Here is an 8,413-nt window from a genome sequence, read left to right on the forward strand (position 1 = left end):
AGGCCAGGCTGGACCGACAGCCTCCAAAACAATACAGAGAAACCCTGTCTCGTAAAACCAAGAAAAAAAGTCTGCCAGACACTATGGCCTAAGGGCTGAAGGGGGATGCCCCAACGGTACAGAGGAACTTTGAGTGACTGTTCAGGTAGTGAGGTGTCTCTGTTAACTCTGGAATTTATATATTATCCTTCTGTGGTCTTTGATGGAGTTGAAAACAGATGTTATGGTTATGGTTTTTCTTAGTTATGATAAAAGATGAATTACATATAAAACTGTATACTCACAAAGATGGGATAGATGATAGAATATTTTTCTTTAAATTTTGCCAAATGTTAATGAACTAAATATTGTAATTACAATTCTTGCTTGATAACTGTTTAGTTGTATATCATTTTACTATGTTAAAGTTAAAACCTTCCTTTTTATTTAGACAGAAAAGAGGAGATAATAGGGGATGTCCTTCTGTATGCTGTGAATATACGTTTCTCTTATTGGTTCATGAATAAAGCTGTTTCAGCCAATGGACAGGCAGTATGTAGCCAGGCACGGAGTATAGGTGGGGCTACCAGACTAGGAGAATGCTGGGAAGAGGAACGCAGAGAAGAGAGAAACACCATGTAGCTACTGAAGGAGTAACATGTTGGAGCATTACAGGTGAGCCACAGCCTCATGGCAATACACAGTTTAACAGAAATGAGTTAAGAGAGAGCTAGTCAGTAAGAAGCTGAGCCATCAGCCAAACAGTTTAGAATTAATATAAACCTCTGTGTATTTATTTGGGACTAAACGGCTGGGGGATTTGGTGGAACAGAAACGCTGTCTACAGACTCCAATTTATTTAATCAATCTAGCTGTTTCACAGTGGGTGGGGGGGTCCAGTCTGTTATTGCTATCCTAGTTTGCCTTCTCCTGCTGGATAAGCACCATGACCAAAAGCAACCTGGAGAGGAGAGGGTTTATTTCAGCTTACAATTGCAGTCTGTCATAAAGGGAAGTCAGGGAAGCAACTCAAGGCTGGAACCTGGAGGCAGGAACCAAAGCAGAGACTGCATGTAATTGTGGTAGATATTTCTAGGTGTTTCCTAGAAAAATTGCATCAATCTACAGTTCCTACCAGCAACATATGTGGTTTCCAGTTCCCTGTTCATTGCTAATCTAAGAGCAAAACCTTTCATTTGATATCACTCTTACCACAAAAGTGGATAGGTAGTTTAAGCACAATTTTTGTGGGGTTCAAGACAGGGCTTCTCTGTAAAACCAGGCTGGCTTCTAACTCACACAAATTCACTTGCCTCTGCCTCTCAAGTGCTGGGATTAAAGGCATATGCCACCACTGCCCAGTTGTGTGGTTGTTTATGTAAACTTTTTAAAAAGCCACAGTGTATGTATAAAGGTCAGAGGATAACTTGTGGAAGCCAGTTCTCCCCTCACAACATGTGGGCCAGTGATTAGACTTGGCCACAAGTGCCTTCACTGTCTAGCCATCACATCAGCTCCCCAGGTCTCAAAAACAATAGCTCTGGCTATTCTGGAACTCACTACATAGACCAGTGTGGTCTGCCTGCCTCTGCCTCCCAAGTGCTGGGATTAAAGGAGTGCCCTACCACACCCAGCTCCTAGTTTTGTTGCTAAGACAGAGCCTCATGTAGCCCAAGCAGACCTTAAATTCACTGTGTAGCTGAGAATGTCTCTGAACTGACTCTCCTGCCTCCAACCCCAAGTACAGGGATCATAGGTGTGCACCGCTGTCACGGTTTAGCATGAATTCCTTGTTTTCTTACCACTTTTCTTTGTGGTCTAGGTCTGTTTCTAGTCAATGAACAGTTCTTCGTACCTGAAATATGGAATACTTTAAAGAAGAATACTATAAATAGGAATGTGGTTCAGTCATGTAGCACTTATCTGTCATGTGTAAGGTCCTATTGTACAGACAAAAGCCAAAATGAGAGTTGAATTCCAATAATCAGACCATGGCCACCTGGACTCTGATCTCTGGTAACTTATCTTATACAGACATCTGTAGGCTGACTGCTATTGACCCATTCGACCTTACCAAAATGGCTAATCTCAAGAAAAGCCTGGGCTGTAAGGTTTACTACTTGACAGGTAACCTGTTCTCTCAGTAATAAGCCTACACACAAGTCTCATGGTGAAAAGACCAAGTACCTTGGGGCTGGAGAGATGACTATGTAGTTGAAAGTACTTACTCTGACTCTTAGCATGCATATAGAAGCTCATAACTCTATGCAACTCTCGTCCAGGAAATAAGATGTCCTTCTGCACACACACACACACACACACACACACACACACACAGAGAGAGAGAGAGAGAGAGAGAGAGAGAGGGAGGGAGAGAGAGAGAGAGAGAGAGAGAGAGAGAGAGAGAGAGAGAGAGAGAGAGAGAGAGAGAGAGAGAGAGAGAGAGAGAGAGAGAGAGAGAGAGAGAGAGGGAGAGAGAGAGAGAGAGAGAGAGAGAGAGAGAGAGAGAGAGAGAGAGAGAGAGAGAGAGAGAGAGAGAGAGAGAGAGGAGAGAGAGAAAGAGAGAGAGAGAGAGAGAGAGGAGAGAGAGAGAGAGGAGAGAGAGAGAGAGGAGAGAGAGGAGAGAGAGAGAGGAGAGAGAGAGAGAGAGGAGAGAGAGAAGAGAGAGAGAGACAGAATACCTACACATACAAAGTAAAACATAAAGGAATTTAAAAACCAAGTAACTTCCCCCTCAACTGTTCTCTCTGCTTGTCGCCATGTCCCCACGCAGTAAATTCTCAATTCCTACATTAGCAAATTCTTTTTAATGTCCCATCACTGGCCTTCCACACCTTGTTTCATGGCACTGAAACATAGCAGCATAAAATAAAAAGCCAGGTGTTATGGTGCATGCCTGCAGATCTTGGGCCTCTAGCTGGCTCCTGTCCACAGGGGCATGCATCTCCCTTAGGAGTGACAGGACAAGGCACCTTGAAGCTCTCTGCTCTCACAGCTTCTGTTCGTTTGGCACAGGCTCTCTCACTGTGTAGCTCTGGCTAGCCCAGAACTGAGATGTGCCTGCCTGTGACTCACAAGTGCTAGGGTTAATGGCATGAGTCACCATGCCCGGCCTCCCATCATTGTTATTTGAGACAGGGTCTTACTGTGTAGCTCTGGCTGGCCTGGAACTTGTTACACAGACCAGTCTGCCCTGACCTCAAAGGATCTGCTTGCCTCTGCCTCCTGAACACTGGGATTAGAGGTGTGCATCATCATGCCTTTTAAATAGCAATGTATAGTTACTGATGGCTAGTTTTATGTCATCTTGGCACAAACCTAGAGTCCTTTTGAGAAAAAATGACCCTCCTGGAGTGGCCTGTGATAAATCTTTAATGCATTTTCTTGATTGCTGACTGATGCTTGATGTAGGAGGGGCCTGCTCACTGTGCACGGTGCCATGCCTTGGCTGGTAGTCCTGGGTGCTAGAAGGAAGCGGGTTGAGCAAGCCAGGAGAAAGCCAGTAAGCAGTATTCCTATGCTTTAGTTCTGGCCTCCAGTCCCAGCACTTGGGAGGCAGAGGCAGACGATTCTCTGTGAGTTCGAGACCATTCTGGTCTACAAGAGCTAGTTCCAGGACAGGCTCCAAAGCTATACTGGGAAACCCTGTCTCAAAAAACAAAAAATCAGTCTTATCATCCATGGGCAGGTTCTGAGGTAAACAAAGGGTGAGGTGGCAGGAGAAGTTGGAAACTGTAAAATCTCTTGGAACTTGGTGTTATAGGGTCTCCTCCCTACATTCTGACTCTGAACCTCCCCTTCTGGGAGGAGGAGGGGAAAGATGAGAAAAGGTCTTACTATGTAGCTCAGGCTGGCATGGAACTTACTTTCCAGCCTAAACAGTTCTCAAACTTGATGTTGAGAAGCTTCTGGTTTTGCTTACCATCAGGGTCACACACATGCTAGGCAGCAAATACTCTTCCATTACTGCATCCCAGGCTGGTGAGATTTGTTTTTGTTATTTAATAATTCCTTATTTATTTGCATGTGTGTGGGTTTGCATGTCATTATTCCCATGTGGAAGTCAGAGGACAACTCCCAGGAACTGGTTCTCTCCTTCCACTCTGTAGATCCCAGGTATCTTACTCAGGTTATCAGGTATAGTGGCAGGCACCTTTTACCTGTTGAGCCGTCTTGTTGACTCTAAAGTTCATTCTTAACTTTACCTTCTCTCTACTGCCCTAATGCAATTTTATCCCAAAAGGTTACTTGCTGGAGCCATCCCCAGTGGTGGACAGTTCCCAGGAGGGGATGTAAGGAGTTGGCAGTTGGGGGGGAGGGGAACAGAAGTGAGCCAGGCTATGGTGATGGTGAGAATCTTGCAGCCTGACTGGCTAGCGGCCAGAGTGCTTCTCTATTTATACAGAATTTAGTAAGCAGGGATACAGCCATGTTGTTCCAAAACATGGATCACATAATTTTTGTTTTTGGACATGTGTTTCACTTCCTTTTGCTCATCTTTTAGTCTTCATTAATAAATCATAACAGAACAGTTATCATTTCCAATCATTTTCCCTCAGTTTGACATAATTGATAAAGTTATAAGCATTCTTACTCATTAACCCATAGCCCAATTTCTAAGAATCTGGAGGCATATGACAGCCTATTCTCAGGCTGGTAGTTTTTGTGGCTACAAGGACACTAGACCAAAACAAAATCTTCAAGCCAGCCCAGGTATACTGCCATGGCCTGAGCAGTGTATTATTAACTCTTAATGGTCAGAGTGCCCAGGAAAAATCCTCAGGCCAAAGCTGCTACAGTTATTTATTTTCTGGCATAATGCAATGTTCACATTTTATATCTTTATAAAATTTGTTATATGTCTAACCCTGGCATTCTGTTGTTCTTTGGTCATATGACACCATAGTGGCTCTGCATGAGCTAACTTTTCTAAGAAAGGGAGGTCCTGACGTCTCAAACTTGCATAGTCTTTCTACATCATTCTTTGCCCAACAATGTAAGTCTCTGTATAGGGCAGAGGTAACTTCAGTTAATCTGACTTTGTTGCTGTATAAGCCACGTAACTGCCTGAGTGTATAGTGGGAAGAGGCTTGCACTCTGAACTGTGGCCAGCTCCTCTAGCCCACCGAGTCTTGTTGGCCTTTTTGAGTTTACTCTGTTTTGATTATCTTGTTCCTGTGTAAGTATAGGGACAGATGTTTCAAGAGTGTCTCAGAGTCTCACAAAGAGACCTCTGGCTTCTTTATGTGTGTCACAACCTCCAAAGGGTAAGGAAGATCTTCAAGTAGATAAAGATAGCCCCCTAAAAGCGGGAGGGGTAGTGTGTTCAGGACTTTCCTGGGGAAACTTAGAAGCAGTACTCCTGGGAGAAGGCATAAATGATTCATAAGAAATTTCCCATCAATCCAATATCCCCAAATTGTACAAAAATTAAGAGTTCCCCAAGTATGATGGGGAGATGCAAACCAAAAGCAGCACGGTGGCCATCATGCAGCCCAGCTTTGCTGGATCTTTGTTAAACAGCTGTGCTGGCCTCATGACTTTTGCCATTACCGTCAGATATGGCTGTGCTAATCACTTACTCATTGAAGATAGAAGGACTCTTGGAGGCTGCTGGAGACCACGGTCTGGTACATCATCACCTGTACCCATAATACTTTCAGGACATCCATAGGATGCCTACACTGCTTAATCTAGGAGCCAGAGAAGACAGCAGGCCCCACTTCAGCTGCAAATACAGAGGGCCACACAACAGCCACGTCAGAGTTACTAGGTCAAAAGTGAGACAGCAAGAGGTTTCTAGGTCAGCATCTCTCTGGAGACTAGTCCTCCAGGCCATGTGAACCATAAATGGGGCAGGCGTCTCCAGGCAAGTGGAACAAGCTGAAAGGATGGGAACCAGAGGGCCAACATGGTGAGCAGGAGGCAAGTGGGAGGTGTGGAACTCAGGAAAGGCTGCAACCATGCCGATGGCTTACCTGTCACCTCCATGAACGGCCGTGCCAGCTTAGGACTGGGGGCTTATTTCCCTAAACATGAGATGTACTATTTCAGCAAATATTAGGGGAGTTCCTGAGATGGGCACACAGTTTCAATGCTTGTTTATGTGACGTTTACTACATTCCAGGTATTCAGCAGAGTGGCTGTTTCAGAAGTCTCCACTTACCTGCAATGCTGCTTTCTGTTACCTGCAGCCAATCACAGTCTGAAATATGAAAGTTTATTAAAACAGTTCATAGTTTAAAGTCACATAGTGTGCTGGAGAGTATGAAATATCACACCTGCAGCTCCAGCCTTGTCCAGCAGGTCCCTAATGTACATGACTGACAGTCAGTTACCACAGTTGTGCTAGCAGATCAACTGCCGCAGTATCACAATATCACAGTGCTAGTGCTCAATTAGCCTTTATCTCAGTAATAGCCCCAAAGCATGAGAGTTGTGATGCCAACAATTCAGAGAAGCCAAAGAAGCATCAAGTGCTACCTTTACGTGAGAAGGTCCAGTTCTGAGCCAAGCATGATGGTCATTAATCCCAGCACTCAGGAGGCAGAGACAGGTGGATCTCTGTGAGTCCAAGGCCAGCCTGGTCTACAGAGTTTGTTCCAGGACATCCAGGGCTACAAAGAAAAAAGAAAATCCCTATCTAAAAAACAACAAAGTCTAAGTTTTTTACTTAATATAATCTTAAAACTGTATGTTGAGGGCTGGAGAGATGGCTCAGTGGTTAAGAGTATTGGCTGCTCTTCCAGAGGTCCTGCGTTCAATTCCCAGCAACCACATGGTGGCTCACAACCATCTGTAATGAAATCTGGTGCCCTCTTCTGGTGTGCAGGAATATATGCAGACAGAACATTGTATACATAATAAGTAGATAAATCTTTAAAAAACTGTATGTTGCTAAAAGACCATGTTCACATGGTTTTTGTAATAGTGTTTTAAAATTTTATTACTTTTATGTGTGTGTGTGTGCAAACAGTGCATGTGCCACAGTGTGAGAGTGAAGATTAGAGGACAACTTTCAGAAGTCAGTTGTCACCTTCCACCACGTGAGTCCCATGGATCAAGCACCTTTATGAACTGAGCCGTCTTACCATCCCCTATTATATTTTTGATTGTTCTTTTATTTTCAGCATGGAAAATAGTTTATTACAGAAGAAAGTGAATAACTGTTCCATTGTTTTTGCTAATCTCTTACTAGGCCCAATTAATAAATTAGAATTTGTTATATGTTACGAATGTATAGGAAGACATCATATATATATAGAGAGAGTTATGCACTATGGCCTCAGTATTCTACTGGGAGCCATGCAATGTATTCCCTGTGGTTTTAACAGACCAATGTACTCTTCACATACACCTCACTTAGTCATCTCAACAGCTCTATTCTGGAAGAATAACCATACAGATGGGAAAGTGAGGGGCAGTCAAGGCTCATAGCTGCTTAGTGGTAGGACTGAGATTTGAATCCGAGCTGTCTGCTCCAGGAGCTCTGTCCTTAGTCGCCCATGTTGCACAGGAATGTGGGAGTGCTAGTCAGAAACTTCTCTGGCCTCACTTGGCCATGTGCCCATCTTCTGAGGCCACAGACAGGATGTAAAGGACAGAGTCTCCTAAAAAGTCATTTTTCTTTATTTCCCAGAACCGTTCCTGCCCTCCCTCTCAGTACAGTCTGAGAGGAAATGTGACAAGTCTTGCACCTCACAGGTTTCTTGACACTGTGTGACACCTGGCCACCAAAGAATAGAAGCTTCCAAGGCCTGATCAGGAGCCTGCTGTGCCAGGGATCTTGAACTACATATGGTGTTTCTTCTTGTTGCTTTGGTTTTGAAATAGGCTGTCACATTCACAGGCTCGGCTCACTATGTAGCCCAAGCCAACTGCAAAGTTGTGGCAATCCTGCTTCAGCCTTCTGAATACTAGGGTTACAGACATGAGCCACTATGCCCAGCATCAGCCATGGTGTTTCTAAGAGCAACTCCCAGGCAGGGGGCCCCTCAGTCATTCAATTATCCTTCCAGTAGAAGCATGTTTGCCTAGCTTGCTGGGCCTACCCCAGGAAGAGATGGGAGGGCCTTTGGAAAGCAGGCATCTCCTAGTGAAAGAAGGCAGGACCTGTGTCTGTAGTTCTGTTAAACTTGAAGAGGATCAGATCCCAGGGAAGCTTGTTGTAATTTATTAAAAAAAAAAAAAAGTGGTGCGAGAGAAAAAGATTCCATGCCACAGACTTCACATGGAGAGTATTTTTTGTTTTGTTTTTTAAATAAGGGGAAAGGAAATGGAAAAAGGGGGTAGGGAAGGGGGAAGACCAGCCTCTGGAGAGAGGAGCAGCAGAAGAGATAGGTGGGGGGAGATAGAGAGACAGGCAGAGAAGCAGAAACACACACACACACACACACACACCACACACCACACACACACACACACACACCACACA

Source organism: Mesocricetus auratus, unplaced genomic scaffold, assembly GCF_017639785.1.
Source record: "Mesocricetus auratus isolate SY011 unplaced genomic scaffold, BCM_Maur_2.0 Super-Scaffold_100022, whole genome shotgun sequence".
Lineage (NCBI taxonomy): Eukaryota > Metazoa > Chordata > Mammalia > Rodentia > Cricetidae > Mesocricetus > Mesocricetus auratus.